General features: G+C 50.8%; 1 protein-coding gene across 6 annotated transcripts in view; it reads right to left on the bottom strand.

Moving 5' to 3' along the window:
* Positions 1–23,407, bottom strand: part of glra2 (glycine receptor, alpha 2) — a 298,279-nt gene that overhangs the window by 145,468 nt on the left and 129,404 nt on the right. The gene's annotated exons all lie outside the window — the stretch shown is intronic.

Raw genomic sequence — 23,407 nt, 5'->3', positions numbered from 1 at the left:
AATACACTGATGGTTATGCTCCCTCCGTGCAAGTTTTTCATTCAGTAGTAGTCTATAAATATACATTAATGTCTGTCATATAGCAGAGATCAAATAGCATTTAAAGTTCTGAATCAGACTTCCAGCCCAGTAGGTCCCTGCTGTGATTATGTTCCACATTAAGCAGATGCAGTGGATTTTCACATTGAGGTCTTGGTTGAAATCCAGCACATTTTTATATGTGAAATGAGTTGGATGTGTCGTTAAATATTTCCCATTGGAGCAAGTTCTCCAGGAGGCAATCTGACATAATTTGGCATCAAATTGTGAATCACACTTCGGGGAGACCATAGAAATGGTGTACTCCTGAAGTAAAGTTCTCAACTGTAAAATCTTCAGGAGTTCCGAGAAGGTTACAGAAATGATGGGTTATTTGGTGAAGAAATGTAAAGGCCGCAATGCACCATACAGCATATAAGTTCAAGCCAGGACGACCGATCATGCCGGTCTCAATCTGGACAGGCTTTTAAACTCTAGATTCACAAGCCCCAACTGCTAGGCCTCCACCCCTGAACGGCGGAATTCATACTCCATGAGCCACATGGGCAGATCTATTGGGTCATCCCTGTGGGTCTCGTGAGGGTTATTACATCCCCCCCCCCCCCCCCCCCCGAAGTCCGTGGGTCCCTCAGACGATGGAGATGGAGAGATCTCCTTCGCCGCTTTTCCTGCAACTGTGTTTCCAACAGTTTGGGGCTGGGTTAAGTCATGTGCACCATGTTGGGGAGCGTCGCTTCCCCGCTGATCATCTGGGAGTCTTGTGGGTGGTCTATCCCGGACCAAACTATCATTTGAGATTATGGATGAATCCGTCTGCATTTCTGAACCAGAATCTTCCACCTCATGCAGATCAGTGTTCTGGCCCTTGGCTCACCTGGCGGGGCTGTACCTGATGCGCGTTACCTGCCTTTGAGATGGTCCACATGTGTACCGAACTTTCCCTGGTTTTGACCGTATAAGATACTGGTCCAGTCTTCTCCATTATGATCCCTGCTATCCATAGGGCACTGTCCTGAAAATTGTGGAAGTGCACAGTGCACAGAAGGCATTAACCTTCGGTCCTGCTTCCAGTGGTCATGGCACTATTTCTGGAGATCTTCTTTCTACTCCACCTTCCCACCATGATTGGGAAAGGTTAGGTTTAGACAGGTTCGTAGTTTTCGGCCAATCAGTAATTCTGTCGGTGCTACCCCGGTCATCATAATAGTTGAACAGGAAACAGTTTTGTCTCAACTGACCCTGTAGTTTGTTTCTTCATGCCCCTCTTGAAAGTCTGCATCGGGTAACAGCCTCGCTGTCCCGTCATCCATCCGATGGGACAGTCACTGCTCTGATGCTATATGGGGAGGCATTGCACATGATTATGAATGGTTTACTAGGGTCACAATTTGTTAGTAGCTTAGAGGACAAAATTTGTTGTTTTACTTTGGCAAATGCGTCCTCTTGTGGCACCGTCCATGTCCATTTCTGATGTTTCTTTAAGAGTGCATGTAACAGTGCCAGTATCGTCGCCAGATTTGGAATGAACTTTCCATAATAATTTATGAGCCCGAGGAATGACCTCAGCTCTGTCATATTCTCTGGCAGCTCGGGGTCCCACTTGGTAGCTCAATCTTTCTCTTCCACCAGGTGTAAAACATCCTTGTCTACCCAGTACCCAGGTATATGACCTCTCTCACCTGGAAAACACACTTGCCTCTTTTCAGGTGGACATACTCGAGCGACTAGGCCAACATTGTCTACCTCATACACTGCAGGAAAGGGTGTCCCGAGGCGTGGTACATTGGCGAGACCATGCAGACGCTGCGACAATGGGTGAACGGACATCGCATGACAATCACCAGGCAGGAATGTTCCCTTCCAGTCGGGGAACACTTCAGCAGTCAAGGGCATTCAGCCTCTGATCTTCGGGTAAGCGTTCTCCAAGGTGGCCTTCAGGACGCACGACAATGCAGAATCGCCGAGCAGAAACTGATAGCCAAGTTCCACGCGAATGGAGTACGGCCTCAGCCCCCTTGACCTTGGATTCATGTCGCACTACATTCACCCCCCACCATCTGGCCTGGGCTTGCAAAATCCTACCAACTGTCCTGACTTGAGACAATTCACACCTCTTTAACCTGTGATTATCCCTCTCTCCAATCACACCGTCTGGAGCTGTAAAGACTTAATTACCTGCAAAGACTCGAATTCAAAGTATCATCTTGCACCATTGACTTTGTCTATATACATGTTTGTGGAACCCACCTCTTCACTCACCTGATGAAGGAGTGACGCTCCGAAAGCTATTGATTACAAACAAACGTGTTCGACGACAACCTGATGTTGTAAATTCTATGATTCTATGATTCGAACCATAAATTCGCCCTGACAACACTGAACGCCTCCTTCAAAAGCTGGAAACAGTACGAGGAGACACTACAGTCGGGGACCTATATGTAGATGGCAGGATAGCGACTTTGGGGGAACTGACAGTCTAAACTCCAGCTCCAGTTGCGACACATGCAACTGAGGAACTTCCTCCGCAAGCAACGTTCTCCTGACACCCAGAACACTCCTTGTTGGACAGACATCTGACCGCGGGTGAATGAGGGATGGTAACGGCGCCGATATGTACAGACAGCTACTGGAGGAAATAAGGTCACCACTGGTTGAGACAAAGGAAAACATTGGAAAGAACTAGATGTCGAAATAGGGAGAGGATTCTGGTTCAAGGTACTGCACAATGCAAACTTCACCTCCTCTGTGCAGGGCTGAGCCTGGTGCAGCTAAAGATAGTGCACAGGGAGCACTTGAGCAGACCACGCACGAGCGGTTTCTTCCTAGAGGTGGAGGACAAAAATGAACGGTGCCGAGGAGGCATGGCCAACCAGGCCCACATGTGCTGTTCTTATCCGAGACTTGTCAGGTATTGGACCAGCTTTTTCGAGGCCATGTCCAAGGTTGTAGGGTTGAGGGTGGGGCTGTGCCCAAAAGTGGCAGTCTTCGGGGTATCAGAACAGACAGAACTCTTTACGAGATGAGCAGCAGGTGTCCTCGCCTTTGCCTTCCTGATCGCCTGCTGGAGAATCCTGCTCGGCTGGAGAGCCAGCCGAATCATAGAATTTACATCAGGTTAAAGTCCAACAGGTTTGTTTGGAATCACTAGCTTTCGGAGCGTCGCTCCTTCATCAGGTGAGTGAAGGCCGTGGACTGGCTGTCGAACCTAGCCAAATTCCTCAGATTGGAAAAAGTAAGAGAAGAGAGCTTCCAGAATACCGGGAAGCAATTTACCAACCTGTTTGACAACCTGTTCGTAGCCAGCAACCAATAAGGGAAGGCGGGAGGCAGGGGACTGAAACAGATAAAGAAGGAAAAATAGAGAGGGGGGGTGAGGGTGTGTGGGGACGACGACAAGGCGGAATAGACCGGAGGGGGGGGGGGGGGGAGCAAGGGAATAGAGGAGCAAGAATCAGAGAAAGAGGAGGGGAGGAAACAGGGTTGGAAGACTAAAAGGGATTTGGAGAGAGGAGAAAGCCCAGGAAGGATGTCCAAAACACCAATTAGGATGACATACCTGGGTGACTGCAAACAAGCCCTTTATATGTTTTAATACCAGGGAACCAAACATCACTAGCAGAACAGGGTGACCGGGCGCCCGGCCACAGGGGACTTAAAGCAAACAAGCCCCCCAATCCTGTTCATATGTTCTCAAGTTATCGAGAACAAAGTATATTATTTCCTAATTCACATTTTATTCTGTATGGTACATTCTCATTGGATCCTTTATATTTTTTATTTCTCAGTCTTGCCTCAGTCAAATGTAAATAACCATTAAAAACACTGTTTATAAAAAGAGGTCAATGTTGGACCACAGCAACGGATCGGATCGTTGTGGGCAGAGGTGGTGATGTTAGGAGACGTCTGCAAAGTACTGAGGGTAAAGGTGGAAGACCAAGAAAATTGGTCGAGGAGACAAAACCTACAGATCGTAGGCTTGCCAGAGGGTGTGGAGGGAACAAGTGCTACGAGCTCCGTCTCCAAAACGTTTGCAAAGTTGGTGGAAGAGGGAGCAATTTAGAAGGTTCTGGAGGTAGATGGTGCCGATTGATCTTTAAGGCAGAGGCCAAGAGATGGGAAACTACCGCGGGCAGTGATTGTGCATATATACAGATTTCAAGAAAAGGGGGAGATCCTGAGGTGGGCTAAAGCAACCCGCGATTGTAACTGGGAGGGGAACTGGATCAGGCTATACCAAGACATTGGAGCTGAACTGGCTAAACGACGGGCGAGTTTCAATAAGGCCAATGCAGCACTTTTTCACAGTAAGGTCTGGTTTGGGGTGTTGTACTCGGCCAAACTTTGGGTAACTTTTCAAGACAGTGAACATTATTTCTAATGCCGGAGGAAGCTGATATTTTTGTGAAGGAACATGGGTTGGGGGAGAGTGAGAGGTGGGGCATTTCCTGTTGTTCTGTTGTTGATATGTTCATGTTGGTTTACAAGTTGTATTATTGAAATCTTGGGCTGCTGTTGTATATGTGGAGTTTGTACTCGGGTTGTTGAATGGGGGGGAGGATCACGCGTTATGGGCATTGGTTGAGTTCAACGTGTTCAATTTTCATGGTGATGTATTTTGATGTTGTATGTACATTTTAATGTTTGTACAAGTTAAGATAGCTGTTACCATTTTTTTCCTATGTTTCGACTGCATTAGTCGGTGTTGCACAGTTGTTGGATTGATGAGGGGATTGGGTAGAGTCTGAGTCGCTGGAGAGGAAGATGAAGGAGAAGTAGTGCAGATGAGGGGTAATCAGGGCAGTTTGGGTGAGACCTTTGTACTGATCTCCAGGAGGGAGCCACCATGCTAGCAGGGAATGCTGGTAAACGTAAGCCATGTGGGGGAGGGGGCTATGGTGGGTAGCCTGATAAAGAGGGGAGAGTGGTGAGAAAATAGAGGGGCGAGGAGGAAAGGGGAGTGGGAACGAGGGGGGAGGGATTTGGGAGGAGATGCTGGGGTGTACGAGGGGGGGAATGGTTGGTAATGTGAGTGGATAGGAATAAGACAGGATGGGGAGAACGGTAATCATGTATAGACCTGGACGAAGGAGAGAAACGTGCTACATGGCAGTCTCTAATGAGCGGGGAGGATTAGTTCCCCAGTAAGAATAATAACATGGAATGTATATGGACTGAATGGTCCAGTTGAAATGTCACAGGTGGCTGCCCATCTAAGAAGTGTGAAGTCCTACAGGAAACCCATCTGCAAGTAAAAGATCAGGTGCAATTAAGTAAAGAATGGATGGAAAAATCATTCCACTCGAGCTTTGATTTGAAGGCAAGGGGAGTGGCGATCCTACATAGTTAAACAATTGTATTTCCTGTGGCCAGGAAGGTACGAGGCTCAGGGGGAGGGTGGAACGTGGTTTGTGATGGTGAGCAGAGTGCTGGTGGGGACACCGGTGGTTTTAGTTAATGAAATGAAATGAAAATCGCTTATTGTCACTAGTAGGCTTCAATGAAGTTACTGTGAAAAGCCCCGAGTCGCCACATTCTGGCGCCTGTTCAGGGAGGCTGGTACAGGAATTGAACCGTGCTGCTGGCCTGCTTTGGTCTGCTTTAAAAGTCGGCTATTTAGCCCAGTGTGCTGAATGTATAGGCGGGACAATGCAGACATCATGAAGAAGATGTTGGCATCCATCCTGGATTTACACTCTCATCAATTGATAATGGGAGGAGATGTTAGCTGTGTGTTAGACCCAAGAATGGATAGCTGCAATCCCAAATCAATGGCTAGATTGAAGATGGCACATTCTCCCCGTGTTTGCGTGGGTTTCACCCCCACAACCCAAAGATGTGCAGGCTGGTGGATTGGCCATGCTAAATTGCCCCTTAATTGGAAAAAATTAATTGGGTATTCTAAATTTTTTTAAAAAGAAGATGGCAAGAGAATTAGGGGTTTTAAGGAGTAGTTGGGTGGTTTGGGAGAGGGTAGAAAGACAAATGTTGGTGGGTGCTAGCAAACAAGTAGATCGACGGTATGCGATGACCCCAGCTAAGGAATAATTGGTGGAGCGGAAAGAGCTTTGGGGGCGGGGGGGGGGGGGGGGGGTGTTGATCTTCAAATAATAATCATCTTTATTGTCACAAGTAGGCTTATGTTAACACTGCCATGAAGTTACTGTGAAAAGCCCCTAATCGCCACATTCCGGCGCCTGTTCGATTACACAGAGGGAGAATTCAGAATGTCCAAATTACCTAACAGCACATCTTTCGGGACTTGTGGCAAGAAACTGGAGCACCTGGAGGAAACCCATGTCGACACGGGGAGAACAGGCAGGTTAGGTGGATTGACCATGTTAAATTTCCCCTTAGTGTCCAAAGATGTGAAGGTTAGGTTCAGTTACTCTTCCCGGGCTGCTTCACTGTGATGCTGACTGCAGGACACTCTTCCCAGACTGATTCATCGCAATCCATTATCAAGGATTTTGTAGCACAGCATTTGGAAAGCAGTGGTATAATCAGACAAAGTCAGCATGGATTTATGAAAAGGAAATCATGCTTGCCAAATCTACTAGAATTCTTTGAAGATGTAACGAGTGGAGTTGACCAGGGAGAACCAGTGGGTGTAGTTTATTTAGACTTTCAGAAGTCTTTCGACAAGATCTCACATAGCAGATTATTATGTAAATTTAAAGCGTATGAGATTGCGGGTAGTGTCTTGAGATGGGTAGAAAGCTGGTTAGCAGACAGGAAGCAAAAAGCTGGAATAAATGGGTATTTTTCCATTTGGCAGTCAGTGATTAGTGGGATACCGCAGGAATCTGTGCTAGGACCCCAACTGTTTACATTATATATTAATGATTTGGATGAGGGAACTAAATGTAATCATCTCCAAATTTGCAGATGATACAAAGTTGGGTGAGAGGGTGAGCTGTGAGGAGGATGTAGAGATGCTTCAGCGGGATTTGGACAGGCTGACTGAGTGGGCACATGCATGGCAGTGCAGTATAATGTGGATAAATGTAAGGTTATCCACTTCGATTGTAAAAATAAGAAGGCAGATTATTACTTGAATGGGTGTAAATTGAAAGAGGTGGATACTCAGGGATACTCAGCGAGACCTTGGTGTCCTTGGGCATCAGTCACTGAAAATAAGCATATAGGTACAGCAGGCAGCAAAGAAGGCAAATGGTAAGTTGGCCTTCATAGGAAGAGAATTTAAGCACAGGAATAGAGATGTTTTAATGCAATTGTATAGGGCTTTGGTGAGGTCACACCTGGAGTATTATGTACAGTTTTAGTGCCCTCATCAGAATGTCCAATTCACCTAACAAGTACATCTTTAGGGACTTGGGGAGGAAACCAGAGCACCTGGAGGAAACCCACGCAGGTACGGGGAGAACGTGCAGATTCACCACCTCCCTCCCCAACCTCCCACTTGCTGACCCTCCTACCCCCCACCTTCCCAGTTGCTCATTCTGCCCCTCTCTGAGCATTTGCTCACTGCAAGGTTCAGGAGAAGAGAGCAGGGGGGAGCAGCAAGATGAAGGGTTGGGGAGAGGTGGAGGGCTGGAGGCAGGAAGCGGTGAGCATGAGGTATGTTGAAAGAAATAGAGGGTTATTAAGAATATTAAGAATAAGTAAGTTATTAAGAATCCTGAAGTTATCAGTAAAAGGATTTTTGGACCAGTTAGGTTCAAGGCAAGGTTATTAATCTAAAAATTACAGGTCAGGAAATAACCCACCTTTATCCCATGTGGGAAAGGGATTTTTCTTTAGCACCTTTGGGTTTAGCATACTTTTTCCCCCAGGAACAGCACAGTTGGGGCAGCACGGTAGCATTGTGGATAGCACAATTGCTTAACAGCTCCAGGGTCCCGGGTTCGATTCCGGCTTGGGTCACTGTCTGTGCGGAGTCTGCACATCCTCCCCGTGTGTGCGTGGGTTTCCTCCGGGTGCTCCGGTTTCCTCCCACAGTCAAAGATGTGCAGGTTAGGTGGATTGGCCGTGATCAATTGCCCTTAGTGTCCAAAATTGCCCTTAGTGTTGGGTGGGGTTACTGGGTTATGGGGATAGGGTGGAGGTGTTGACCTTGGGTAACGTGCTCTTTCCAAGAGCCGGTGCAGACTCTGTCTTCGGCACTGTAAATTCTATGATAAAAACACAAAGAGCACTAAACGAGGGATAACTATATTCAAAATTTTTATGGAAATCTATAAACTGAACATCAATATAGCATGTTCAAAATTGTGAGACATGGGCTCAAGATTAAATTCTGGAAATTGCGCAGATTAAACTTCTTTAGCACTGACGTGGTAAACACATGCAAAGGGAGAAATAGAATGATATTCTCGGGAGCCAGCAATGGAGAGGTTGTGATTTTTGAGACCAGTCGGATGTGTCATGATATGCAAACATGCAACCAATGAACACTCAGAATAGGACACAACCAATGGGCAGTCAGGACACTCAGAGGTGGCATCACCACAAGGGGGCATGACATAAACACTATAAAAGGGATGAAGCACTCACACCCTGCCTCTTTCCACAGACAGACATCTAGAGAGTTAGACAGGGTTGATCAGCAGCATCACACCCCAGCACGTGGCTTGGAGAAGCTGGTACAGTTAGACTGAGTTACTACAGTTAGATTAGCAGAGTTGAACTCATTTGAGAACTGTGTTAATAGTTCAATAAACACGTTGAACTCATTTCAGAGTCTGGAGCATCCTTTAGTTCAGACTGCATCAAGTAGCAGCCTGTGTTATCCGAAGCAGCATAACACTCCAGGATGCGCTAGCTGCAGAAGCTTTTCTTCGCCTGTGTTCCGACCAGTGCAAGTACAACACAGGGTTAATGTATGAGTACACTGTGGGCCACAAGGTCCAAGGAACAAAAGTGCAACAGAAACACTTTGCAGAATGCAAGGTAAAGATAGTACAAAAAGAGGAAACAGACAGCTTGCATTTATGCAGCACTTTTCAAACCTTCGGACATCCCAAAGTCCTTTACAGGTAATTTAAGTAATTCTGAATTGTAATCACTGTAATGTAGGAAACATAATTTCTCCACAGTAAGATCCCCCAAACAAGAAAGAGACAATTTGTTATCATATAATCTTGTGATGTTGGTTGAGGGATATATATTGGCTGTGATAATGGGGAGAACTTCCAGTAAATAATGCACTGACTGCCATGTTGGGTAAAGACAAACAAGATGGCATCCTTTACACACGCCCGAAGAATATGCATAGGCACATAAGGGGGCTATCGCCTGCATCACACCCCACTGAAACATAGTTTGGCCCTGAGGCAGCCATCAAAGGTTGCGACTCAGGGAAATCATTCTTAACAATCCCACGCCAACCATAAAGACAATCACGGCGTCAAAGACATTCTCCCCATGTCTCATTCCCACAACCCAAAGATATACATGATAGGTGGATTGGCCACGTTAAATTGCTCCTTAATTGGAAAGGTTAAAAGAAAACTATCAGGACAAGTAAGAACTTATCTGAATGTGGAGGTCCACTCCTCCTGACCCCATTTTTAAGGATCTCCTCTGATCTCTGCTGCTGTTGACCTCTGATTTTACTCCTACGCTGGCTCTGATCGTGGTCTCGACCTCAATGATAGACTCCAGTACCCCCGACCCTAAACCATCTTCCTCCCCAGCCCACCTCCCCAATCCCATCTCTAACTCATGGTGCTAGGGCTCCCAGCCATCTCTGACTGTCCTTTGCCAATGCCACCCGCACCTAAAAAAAACTCATGCTTTCAGAATTCACAATTTCTTTCAGAAAGTTTTAAAACCACAAGTTTTGTAAAGGGTGCTTTTACATATTTTGCACATTATTTATTGCGATAAGTGATGGAATGTTGAATTTGCCTGCGATTATAACCAGCCAGCATTCCAATTCCATTTTCAGTATAAACTCTCATTGTCACATTAAACAAAGCTGATATTTGAAGTTGTCAGCTTTAAGGAAGCTATCATTGTCTCTTCTGTCCTTTTAAAAAAAAATAGTTTGGAATCCATATTCCCCATTTGTAATAACAGTAAAACAGAACTTCACATTGTCACGGCAGGAGAAGTTCCACTAAAACAAACTGTTCCCTGTCTGTAACCAGCAATTTAAAACATGAATCACGTCAACTAAATGATGACTGAAAGCCACCAGTCAAGATCCTGCAATTTATTTTCATAACATTTAGATGTAGTATTTAGATTCAAATAGTGCTCCATCATTGTTGTGATAGATCTGGTAATGTTTCTGCGAGCTAACATCAAGATTCAGCTGGTAGGCTAACGAAAAGGACAAAAATAAATGCTTTGAGTAATGAAGAACTGTAGAAGCTATAGAGTTATGGTTAACACATGCACTATCCGACAAGCTTTTGATACAAGCCAACAAAATGTGTTGTTTACATAATTATTTTTATTGCTAAAAGAGGGCAGGTGTATTTATCACTTGTTCACCAACATCAATTTTCTGGCAATGAAAAGGTGTAAGATACAAGTCTTGCTTGTCTAATAATAATGCTGAGCATATAATTTTGTTCCCCATTTAGCGTCGAGAATATTTTCCTGGCTTTTACTGAAGCAGAGAACAGGAGCTCTAGTCAGGAAATGCAGAAGTAAGTGTTTCCTTGAATACCATGGAGTTTTAACTTTAGTGTGTTTTTAAAATATTTTTCCCCAGTTTCCCCACTGGATAGCCAGACTGATAGACAACTGGGCTCGGCTACCTGTCAGATATGGAAGAAAACAACACACGGAGCAGGTAGATTTAATGGTAGTGAGGGGTGCTGTGGGAGTGATTGAACAGTGGAAGTACAGAATGGTGGGGTAAGTTGGGTCAGGGATCATGGTGGGGAACGGGGAGGAATAGGGGTTGCCTATTCAGGGAAGATAATCATTTGCAGGGGGGGAGATCACGGGTTGGGTGGATTTGGTGATCGTGGTTGAACAGGAGTAATCAAACCAAAGGGGGTGGTGCTTGACAGGGTTATTCTGTTGGGAGGAAAGACTCCTTCTGCCCCTGGCCCACAAGCTCCACCTTCTGGACCCAGCTCTCCTCATCTTCTTTTACCTGACAGATTTGTCAAGGCCGGTGAAGCCTGGACAATGGTCATTAATGAAAACCATGCTAAAACGAAAGCAACCAGCCTTCAATAACCAACCAAGCACCTGTGAGTGGATTAGTCACTTGTGCTTTGTCCTCACCTCTACTAAACCCAAACTGGGCAGGATTGAGGCACGTTTGAAATTTTTGGCATTTGAACTTTCCTCCTGACCCAGCCCACCCACTTTTGTGGTTTAAAATTACCTGATTACATACAGATTCAAATTAATATGCATATAAATCTGATATTATTTTCCTTGCTGGCTGGTGAAGTGACACCATCCTGTGTTCCGTCTGTCAGCCGGGAAATAAATGAGTGTCGCTCTTTAGGCTGGCAGCTAGTGAGTGAAGCATAAACGAGGGAAAAGATTTTCACTTGCTATGTCTGCCTCCAAGACATAGTTAGCAAGATGAAAATGACAGTTGGGCCTTACTCAGCAACTCTGTCAATTTATTTACATCTCGTGCCAAGAGCTGAAGTGAATTTGGACCAATTTGGAGTTCAGATGATTCACTGTACAGAAAATGGGACATGTGCCTGAATCATTTGATATGAACATAGTCATTGAGATGGGTTGAAATGTTGAAAGATTTAAATTTACCATCAGGGCTGTATTGGAAATGTATGCACTGAAATAGCTAGCTTTACTGAACAGTGATCTAATTGAATACACAAACATACATAGGTAGTACACACACAAAAGCAACATTCTTAAAGCATATACTGATAATGCTGTTGTGCTGACACCTTGTGCTCTGTAACTTGCTAAACTGCTTGGCAACTGTTCCAGTTTAGCTCCAACATTGGCATCTACCTGACAGTGTGGAAAATTGTCCTGTCCACAAAAAGCAAGACAAATACAATCCAGCCAATTACTGTCCCATCAGTCTACTTTCAATCGTTAGCAAAGTGATGCAAGGTATTGCTGACAGTGCTATCAAGCGGCGTTTACACAGCAACAACCTGCTCATTGATGCTTAGCCTGTGCCAGTACAACTCGTCTCCAGACCTCATTACAGCTTTGGGTCAAACATGGACAAAGGAGTTGAACTCAAGAGGTGGGACGAGAGGGACTGCACTTGACATCAAGGCAGCATTTGACTATGTGTATCATCAAGGAGCCCCAGCAAAATTGAAGTCAATGAGAATTAGGGGGAAAACTCTCCACTGGTTGGAGTCATACCCACCACAAAGGAAGATGGCTGTGATTGGTGGAGGCCAATCATCGCAGCCCAAGGACATGTTTTCAAGCGTTCCTCAGGGTAGTGTGTTAATGCTGACTGGGCAGCAGGGTAGTGTAGCGCACAAAGACTCCGAGAGACGAATAGAGTGAAGTCGATGAGGCTTTATTAAGCGTGACTGTTTCCCCCGCAGTTCAGTAGTAGACTGCCTGCGGGAGAGGACTCCAGGTACTTATACTCCGCCTTCAGGGCGGAGCTAGAGGTCAACGTCCAACCAGGACCCGGGATCTGTCAGCCAATGACATCATGGCTTCACAGTCCCACATGACCCCTAATGCATACTACCACATTCACCCCTTGTTAAAAATGAACCCGGCGGGGTGATGCTTCGCATGATGGTAAGGGTTTACAAGGCTGGTCCTGGGAGGAAACTTTTGCATGTTATAACAGTATGTACAAGGTTTTTTTTTTGTTTCAAACTATTTACAGTAATCGTCAGGAAAAGACAAAATGTTCTCGTTAAAAGTCCACATTGTACTGTTAGATCGACGCCACGAGTCGGTCGGGCGGTCTGGTCGTCCGTGTCGATCGCCTCAGCCCCGGTGGTGGTGGTGGTGCTTGTTCCGGTGTTGTCGTCTCCGGGAGCCTTACGGTTTCAGCTTGGCTTCATTCCTGGTCGGGCTTGGGAGGAGGACTGATCCTCCTGGGAAGGGGGCGGTCGCGGGGTTCGGCGGTGGCAGGAAGGGGGGGGTTGGGTGATTGGTGTCGGGAGGGTGTGTGTGTTGCCGGCGGGCGCCAGATCTCGCAGAGAGACCGTGTCCTGTCGGCCGTCGGGGTACTCCACGTAAGCGTACTGCGGGTTCGCGTGAAGGAGGTGAACCCTTTCGACCAACGGGTCCGACTTGTGCGCCCGCACGTGCTTTCGGAGCAAGATGGGTCCTGGGGCCGCCAGCCTGGTCGGCAGCGACGTTCCAGAGGAGGACTTCCTGGGGAAGACAAGGAGGCGCTCATGAGGCGTTTGGTTAGTGCTAGTACACAGTAGTGACCGGATGGAGTGGAGGGCGTCCGGAAGGACCTCCTGCCACCGTGAAACTGGGAGGTCCCTGGACCGTAGGGCCAGTAATACGGTCTTCCAGACCGTGCCGTTCTCCCTCTCTACTTGCCCGTTCCCCCGGGGGTTGTAACTGGTCGTCCTGCTCGAGGCTATCCCATTGCTGAGCAGGAACTGGCGCAGCTCGTCACTCATGAAGGAGGACCCCCTGTCGCTGTGGACGTATGCGGGGCAACCGAACAGTGTGAATATGGTGTTCAGGGCTTTAATGACTGTGGCCGCGGTCATGTCAGAACAGGGGATGGCGAATGGGAAGCAGGAGTACTCGTCCACCACATTAAGGAAGTATATGTTGCGGTCGGTGGGGGGGAGGGGTCCTTTGAAATCCAGACTAAGGCGTTCAAAGGGGCAGGAAGCCTTAATCAGGTGCGCACCATCCGGCCTGAAAAAATGCGGTTTGCACTCTGCGCAGATGTGGCAGTTCCTTGTGACTGTACGGACCTCCTCTAAGGAGTATGGGAGGTTGCGGGACTTGATAAAGTGGTAAAACCGAGTGACCCCCGGGTGGAAGAGGTCCTCGTGGAGGGTTTGGAGGCGGTTAATTTGTGCGTTGGCACATGTGCCGCGGGATAGGGCATTGGATGGCTCGTTCAGCTTTCCGGGACGATACAAGATCTCGTAGTTGAAGGTGGAGAGCTCGATCCTCCACCTTAAGATCTTGTCGTTTTTGATTTTGCCCCGCTGTGCATTATCGAACATGAAGGCTACCGACCGTTGGTCCGTGAGGAGAGTGAATCTCCTGCTGGCCAGGTAATGCCTCCAATGTCGCACAGCTTCCACTATGGCTTGGGCTTCCTTTTCCACTGAGGAGTGGCGGATTTCTGAAGCGTGGAGGGTTCAGGAGAAAAAGGCCACGGGCCTGCCCGCTTGGTTAAGGGTGGCCGCTAGAGCTACGCCGGAGGCGTCGCTCTCGACCTGGAAGGGGAGGGACTCGTCGATGGCGCGCATCGTGGCCTTTGCGATATCCGCTTTGATGCGGCTGAAGGCCTGGCAAGCCTCTGTCGACAGAGGGAAGGTTGTGGTCTGTATTAGGGGGCTGGCCTTGTCTGCGTACTGGGGGACCCACTGGGCGTAGTATGAAAAAAACCACAGGCAGCGTTTCAGGGCTTTTGAGCAGTGCGGGAGGGGAAATTCCATGAGGGCGCGCATACGTTCGGGGTCGGGGCCTATTATCCCATTGCGCACTACGTAGCCCAGGATGGCTAGCCGGTTGGTGCTAAAAACGCACTTGTCCTCGTTGTACGTGAGGTTCAAGGCTTTAGCGGTCTGGAGGAATTTTTGGAGGTTGGCGTCGTGGTCCTGCTGATCGTGGCCGCAGATGGTTACATTGTCGAGATACGGGAACGTGGCCCGCAACCCGTGTTGATCAACCATTCGGTCCATCTCTCGTTGGAAGACCGAGACCCCGTTTGTGACGCCAAATGGCACCCTTAGGAAATGGTATAATCGAACGTCTGCCTCGAAGGCTGTGTACTTGCGGTCACTTGGGCAGATGGGGAGCTGATGGTAGGCGGACTTGAGGTCCACGGTGGAGAAGACTTTATATTGGGCAATCCGATTGACCATGTCGGATATGCGGGGGAGAGGGTACGCGTCTAGTTGTGTGTACCTGTTGATGGTCTGGCTATAGTCTATGACCATCCTTTGCTTCTCCCCTGTCTTTACTACTACCACCTGTGCTCTCCAGGGACTATTGCTGGCCTGGATTATGCCTTCCTTTAGTAGCCGCTGGACTTCGGACCGAATGAAGGTCCGGTCCTGGGCGCTGTACCGTCTGCTCCTAGTGGCGACGGGTTTGCAATCCGGGGTGAGGTTTGCAAACAAGGACGGGGGTTGCCCCTTGAGGGTTGCGAGGCCGCAGATAGTGAGTGGGGGTATTGGGCCGCCGAATTTGAAGGTAAGGCTCTGTAGATTGCACTGGAAGTCTAATCCCAGTCATGTGGGGGCGCAGAGTTGGGGAAGGACGTAGAGCCTGTAGTTTTTGAACTCCCTCCCCTGCACCGTTAGGGTAACTATGCAGAAGCCTTTGATCTGTACGGCGTGGGATCCTGCAGCTAGGGAAATCTTTTGTGCGCTGGGATGTGTGGTCAAAGAACAGCGTCTTACTGTGTCGGGGTGGATAAAGCTCTCCGTGCTCCCGGAGTCGACTAGGCATGGTGTCTCGTGCCCGTTTATCAGCACCGTTGTCGTCGTCGTCTGGAGTATCCGGGGCCGAGCTTGGTCCAGCGTTATTGAAGCGAGACGTGGTTGTAGTAGTTGAGCATCTTCTTCGAACCCCGTGGAGCCGTCGACACTGGGGTCCGTTGTTGCCGTCCAAGATGGTGTCGGGGGTGAATAAAATGGCTGCCCCCATGCATCGCACATGGCTGGGGGGTCGCAAGATGGCGGCGGTGGGGGTGGAGAAAATGGCCGCCCCCATGCGTCGTACAGGTCTGGGGTGGTCCAAGATGGCGGCGCCCTTCCTCCCCTCGTGGTGGCCGAGACCCAAAATGGCGGCGTCTGCGGGTCGCACATGGGGCGCTGGGGGGGTTGGGGAGCGTTAGGAATGCGCGGGGCTCCCTCATCTCTGGGGACAGCGGTGGTCGGGACCCAAATTGGTAGCGCCGGCGGGTCATACGTGGGGTGCGGGGGGGGGCTTGGGGGGCGTTAGAGACGCGCAGAACTCCCTCTTCTCCGGGGAGAGCGGTGGTCAGGACCCAAAGTGGTAGCGCCGGCGGGTCATACATGGGGCGGGGGGGGGGGGGGGGGTTTGGGAGCGTAAGCGGCGTGCAGGGCTCCCTGTTCTCCCGGGACCGCGGTGGTCGGGACCCAGATTGGCTGCACCTGCGGGTCGTACATGGGGCGCTGGGGGGGTTGGGGAGCGTAAGCGGCGTGCAGGGCTCCCTGTTCTCCCGGGACAGCGGCGACCTCGCGGGACCGGCACACAACTGCGAAATGGCCCTTTTTCCCGCAGCTCTTGCAGATCGCTGCGCGGGCCGGGCAGCGCTGCCGGGGGTGTTTCGCCTGGCCGCAGAATTAGCAGCGGGCGCCCCCGGTGCGACTTGGCGTTTGGACCGAGCAAGCCTGTGGGGTGTCCGGGGGGGGGGGGTGGGTTTGTCGCGACGGGTACGTACGGAGCCCAATGGGCTGCCGCGCGGTCGGGGCCGTAGGCGCGGGTATTTCGCGTGGCCACGTCTAGGGAGGCTGCTAGGGCCCGTGCCTCTGAGAGTCCTAGCGACTCTTTTTCTAGAAGTCTTTGGCGGATTTGGGAGGAATTCATACCTGCCACAAAAGCATCGCGCATTAACATGTCCGTATGTTCATTTGCGTTCACCGACGGGCAGCTGCAGGCTCGTCCCAAAATTAGTAGCGCGGCGTAGAATTCATCTATCGATTCCCCGGGACTTTGCCGTCTCGTTGCGAGTTGATAGCGAGCGTAGATCTGGTTTACTGGGCGGACATAGAGACTTTTTAGTGCTGCAAACGCCGTCTGGAAATCCTCTGCGTCTTCGATGAAAGAGAAAATCTCCGTGCTTAACCTCGAGTGCAGGACCTGTAGTTTTTGGTCTTCTGTGACCCGGCCGGTGGCCGTTCTGAGGTAGGCCTCAAAACAAGTCTGCCAGTGCTTGAAAGCTGCTGCCGCGTTCACTGCGTGGGGGCTGATCCTCAGGCATTCCGGGATGATCCTGAGCTCCATAGTCCTTTAGTCACGCTTAATAAATTGTAGTGCACAAAGACTCCGAGAGACGAATAGAGTGAAGTCGATGAGGCTTTATTAAGCGTGACTGTTTCCCCCGCAGTTCAGTAGTAGACTGCCTGCGGGAGAGGACTCCAGGTACTTATACTCCGCCTTCAGGGCGGAGCTAGAGGTCAACATCCAACCAGGACCCGGGATCTGTCAGCCAATGACATCATGGCTTCACAGTCCCACATGACCCCTAATGCATACTACCACAGGTAGGGCTGTGGTTAGCACTGTTGCTTCACAGCTCCTGGGTCCCAGATTCAATTCCCAGCTTGGGCCACTGTGGTAGTCACCACTGTTGTATTATATTGTATATATGGGTATTACGGTAAGGCCCCTGTACTACAGGTGCGGGGGTAGATCCCTGCCTGCTGGCTCAGCCCAGGAGGCGGAGTATAAATATGTGTGCTCTCCGAACAGCAGCCATTTTGGAAGCTGCTGTAGGAGGCCACACATCTCTGTGTAATGAAGCCTCGATTACATTCTACTCTCGTCTCGATGTAATTGGTAGTGCATCAATTTATTACACAGAGATTTTTCAGAGATGGACCTACGCATCAAGCCTAATCGCCTGCAGCTGCATCCTCAAGCAGACAACGCCAAAAAGGACTTTGAACATTGGCTAGCTTGCTTTGAAGCATACATCGGATCTGCGACAGACCCAATCCCAGCAGCACAGAAGCTCCAGATTCTGTACACGCGGCTGAGCTCCAACGATTTCCCCCTCGTCCAGGACACGCCTACCTACGCAGAGACCTGGCGCTACTGAACGAAAATTACGCTCAGCAAACCAACAAGATCTATGCCAGGCACCTCCTGTCCACGCAGCACCAACTTCCCGGTGAGTCTGTGGAAGATTTCTGGCGTGCCCTGCTCGCCCTGGTGAGAGACTGTGATTGCCAGGCCGCTTCGGCCGCTGAACATTCTAACCTGCTAATGAGAGACGTGTTCATTACGGGCATAGGGTCAGCCTACATCCGCCAGCGCCCCTGAGAAGGGGGCCACGCTTGACCTCGCGGCGACCAAGAAACTAGCGCTCTTGCTCACGGTCGCCTTGCGCAACGTACAGGCTTATGCCCCCGGCCGCACGCCCCCCCCATGCATCGTGGACCCCGCCAGCGGCCACCCCGTCGTGGACCCCATCAGCGACCGCCCTCAGCCAACCCCACGCCTGCGCCGCGCGGCAGCCAACCAATCCCGGGGGACCCAAGTGCTACTTCTGCGGACAGACAAAACACCCCCGGCAGCGCTGCCCGGTGCGGAGCGCCCTCTGCAAGGCCTGTGGCAAGAAGAGACATTTTGCTGCAGAGTGCCAGGCCCGCTCAATCGCCGCTATTGTCCCTGCAACCCCCACGTGCGGCCAGTGGGCAATGCCATCTTCCTCTCCTCAGACCACGTGCGGCCCGTGGGTGCCGCCATCTTGCTCCACTCACAACACGTGCGGCTCGCGGGTGCCGCCATCTTGCTTGCCTCAGAATCAATGGGCGCCGCCATCTTGTCTGCCCCAGGACACGTGCGGCCCGTGGGCGCCGCCATCTTACCCGCCTCAGGACCCCTGCCCGTTGGGCACCTCATCGGCCACTCATCGACTGCAACCGCCGCCGACCAGCCCCGCCTCGGTCACAATCGACCAGTCTCGACCGCACAACCTCGCGACCGCTTCAACAAAAGTGAAGGTCGACGGGCACGAGATATCCTGCCTTCTAGACTCCGGGAGCACTGAGAGCTTCATCCACCCCAATATGCCCCGCTGACCAAAGAATCTCCCTGGCCTCCAGATCCCACTCCGTGACAATCGGGGGTACTGCATCGCCACCCTCACCGTCCAGGGCATAGAGTTCAGCGGCTTCTGGCACTAGGTCCTCCTCAACCTCTGCACTGCCTTGCTAATTGGCCTGGACTTCCAGTGCAACCACCAGAGCCTAACCCTGAAATTTGGCGGGCCCCTACCACCTCTTACTGTTTGCGGCCTCGCGACCCTTAAAGTCGACCCACCTTCACTTTTTGCAAACCTCACCCCGGATTGCAAACCCGTCACCACCAGGAGCAGACAGTACAGTGCCCAGGACAGGACCTTCATCAGGTCCGAGGTGCAGTCGCTGCTGCGGGAAGGCATCATCGAGGCCAGCAACAGCCCCTGGAGAGCCCAAGTGGTAGTGGTGAAAACCGGGGAGAAAAACAGGATGGTCGTTGACTACAGTCAGACCGTCAACCGGTACACGCAGCTCGACGCGTACCCCCTCCCACACATATCTGATGTGGTCAATCAGATTGCACAGTACCGGGTCTTCTCGACAGTGGACCTGAAATCTACCTACCACCAGCTCCCCATCTGTAAGGCGGACCGCCCATACACTGCGTTTGAAGCAGATGACCACCTTTACTATTTCCTTCGGGTTCCCTTTGGTGTCACCAACGGGGTCTCGGTCTTCCAACGGGAGATGGACCGAATGGTTGACCGGTACAGGCTGCGGGCCACTTTCCCGTACCTGGTTAAAGTCACCATCTGCGGCCATGACCAGCAGGACCACGACGCTAACCTTTCCAAATTTCTCCACACCGCCACACTCCTCAACCTAACTTACAACAAGGAGAAGTGTGTTTTCAGCACGAACCGATTAGCCATCCTCGGCTATGTGGTTCAGAACGGAGTCCTAGGGCCCGACCCCGACCGCAAGCGCCCCCTCATGGAACTCCCCCTCCCCCACTGCCCCAAGGCCCTCAAACGATGCCTGGGGATCTTTTTGTATTACGCCCAGTGGATCCCTAACTATGTGGACAAGGCCCGCCCACTCATTCAATCCATGCTTTCCCCCTGACGGCCAAGGCTCACAAGGCCTTCAACCGTATAAAGGCCAACATCGCAAGGCCGCGATGCATACGGTCGACGAGACGCTCCCCTTCCAAGGCGAGAGCGATGCATCAGGCATCGCTCTGGCCGCCACCCTCAACCAGGCAGGCAGGCCCGTGGCATTCTTTTCCCGCACCCTCCATGCCTCCGAAATTCGGCACTCCTCCGTCGAAAAGGAGGCCCAAGTGATCGTTGAAGCTGTGCGACATTGGAGGCATTACCTGGCTGGCAGGAGATTCACACTCCTCACTGACCAACGGTCGGTTGCCTTCATGTTTAACAACACACAGCGGGGCAAGATCAAAAATGATAAAATCTTGAGGTGGAGGATCAAGCTCTCCACCTACAATTACGAGATTTTGTATCGCCCCGGTAAGCTCAACGAGCCCCCGATGCCCTGTCCCGAGGTACACGTGCCAGCGCACAAGACTCCGGGCCCTGCACGACGATCTCTGTCACCCAGGAGTCACCCACATCTACCACTTCATTAAGGCCTGCAATCTGCCCTACTCCATCGAGGAAGTCAGGGCTTTCACCAGAGACTGCCAGGTCTGCGCGGAGTATAAACCGCATTTCTACCGGCCAGACCGTGCATGCCTGGTAAAGGCCTCAGCGTGGACTTCAAAGGGCCCCTCCCCTCCACCGACCGCAACACATACTTTCTTAATGTGGTCGACGAGTATTTCCGATTCCCTTTCGCCGTCCCATGCCCCGATATGACGTCTGCCACCGTCATCAAAGCCCTCAACACCATCTTCGTTCTGTTCGGTTTCCCCGCCTACGTCCGCAGCGACCGGGGATTCTCATTTATGATCGATGAGCTGTGCCAGTACCTGCTCAACAGGGGCATTGCCTCGAGCAGGACGACCAGCTACAACCCCAGGGGAAACGAGCAGGTGGAGCGGGAGAATGGGATGGTCCGGAGGGCCGTCCAGCTGGCCCTACAGTCCAGAAAATCTCCCGGCCTCCTGCTGGCAGGAGGTCCTCCCCGACGCACTTCACTCCATTCGGTCACTCCTGTGCACCGCAACTAACAAAACTTCCCATGAACGTTTCTTTGCCTTCCCCAGGAAGTCCACCTCCGGGGTTTCGCTCCCAAACGTGGCTGGCAGCTCCAGGACCCGTTCTCCTCCGCAAGCACGTGCGGCTCCACAAGGCGGACCCATTGGTTGAGAGGGTACAGCTACTCCACTCAAACCCGCAGTACGCCTGCGTAGCGTACCCCGACGGCTGCCAAGACACAGTCTCCCTCAGGGACCTGGCACCAGCTGGGTCCCCACACACTTCCCCCGCACCACCCTCCCTCCCCCCAGTGCACCCCACCGCAGCCGCCGCTCCAGGACAACCCGTCCTCCCCTTGCTCCCACCCGTGGATGAAGAGGATTTCGACACGCTCCTCGAGTCACCGAAGACCAAGCCGATGCCTGAGTCGCCACCAGCACTGCGGCGCTCCCAACGACAGATCAAGGCGCCCGATCGTCTAAATTTGTAACCTTCTCTGTAATTTTAAAACCAATCTGTATGTATATAGTTCCCCCCCACCTCCGCTGGACTCATTTTTAACAGGGGGTGAATGTGGTAGTCCCAACTGTTGTATTATATTGTATATATGGGTATTACGGTAAGGCCCCTGTACTACAGGTACGGGGGTAGATCTCGTCTCATTGTAATTGATAGTGCATCAGTCACTGTCTGTGAAGAGTCTGTATGTTCTCCCCGTGTATGTGTGGGTTTCCTCCGGGTGCTCCTGTTTCCTCCCACAGTCCAAAGATGTGAAATTGGCCATGGATTGGGTGGATTGGCCATGCTAAATTGCCCTTAGTGTCCAAAATGTTTGGATGGGGTTATGAGGCTAGGGTGGAGTTGTGGGCTTGGGTAGGGTGCTCTTTCCAAGGGCCGGTGTAGACTCGATGTGCCGAATGGCCTCTTTCTGCACTGTAAATTCTATGATTCCATGTTATAACCCCCACGAATACCAAGAGGGAAGCCAAACCCACCCCAAGCCCATGCTTTACAAGTGTACAGGCTCTCAGAAGAGGAAACAATGCAGTTGAATTGCATTTTCACAACCAAGAATGCCCTGATAAGGATAATGTTGCTCATCAATGGTCGTTCTCTAGAGATGGAGGTAGACATGGGAGCTGTCGTCTCCATCATAGGGGAACAGATATTTTGATGCCTCCGAACGAGTATTTTGCCCTTAACCCTAAGGGATACCAGGGCCAGACTAGCCACGTAAACAGGTGAACCTTTAAAATTATGGGGACCACCTGGCAACTTATAGACAGCAGTCGGCCTGACTCCCACTCGTAGTCCTGAGAGGATCAGGACTAAGTCTCATGGGCAGGCAATAGCTCGAGATAATTTGACTGGACTGGCTGGAAATTTTTAAATTAGGGACTGGTGGATTATAGGAGGCTACTAATAAATACCCAAAGTCTTTCAACAGGGCCGTGACAAAATAAAAAGAGCAAGGGCCAAAATCTATGTTGACCCCAACACCTGGGCGCAATTTTCATGAATGGGGACAGAAGCGCGTAAGATTAGCTGGGTATTTCCCGCGCTCAGAAGGCCGAGAAAAACTCTGCTATTTAATGCACATCCGGGTAGATCGGGAACTCCCCGACAAGGCCGCACTTAGCCCGTTTTTCTGTGCTGAGGAGCTCCGCTTGTCGGAACGCCTTGGTGCAGTGAGAGATCGGGTGCCATTTTTAAATGGTGTCCTGATCTCTCGAACCCCCAACGCGATCCCAGAATGCACTCAAGCCCCAACTCACCATAAAGGTGCGTCCGGGACCCCCACACTTCCCCCACATCCGTGCAGGCACACCCCGGCCTGATCACCCCCAGCTTGGCAGTGCCACCTGGACACCTTGGCAGTTCCAAGCTGGAACCCAGGTAGCACATGCCGAACTGGCAGTGTCAGGATACTCAGTGGCACCAGCAGTACCACGGTGCCACCTTGCCCAGAGGGCATGCACCTGGGGGTCCCCAAACCCTTGGGAGACCCCCCCCACGAGTGCCATTCTATCTGGTCCCCGTTTGTGGAGACCAGCACTGAACGACTTTCGCCCAAGGTTGCCAAATAGTTATAAATTGAGGTCCAGGCTAAACATTGTAATGATCAGCTTAGGAAATCTGGGACTGCACTTTCTTCATATGGTGGTTTCAACAGATCGATCGTAAGCCCACGCCTTCAACACCACTCCAGTCCAGGTCCACTTTCCTGCTCTTTGTGCTCAATACCCATCAACAGGGGACTCTCTATAGGATTCCTGTCCCAAAGAGCAAGTTCATCAACGTTGGTGAGGAAACTGTAGGAGTTCTGGAGCATCACAAGAGGCAGTGAGGGGCAGAAGGAGCAGGTGAAGCCCAAAGGTGGCATGAGCTGCA

The sequence above is a fragment of the Scyliorhinus torazame genome, chromosome 8 (genome assembly GCF_047496885.1).
Source record: "Scyliorhinus torazame isolate Kashiwa2021f chromosome 8, sScyTor2.1, whole genome shotgun sequence".
Taxonomy (NCBI): Eukaryota; Metazoa; Chordata; class Chondrichthyes; order Carcharhiniformes; family Scyliorhinidae; genus Scyliorhinus; species Scyliorhinus torazame.
Note: the sequence above shows the minus strand (reverse complement) of the source record. Positions and strands in the feature narration are given on the sequence as shown.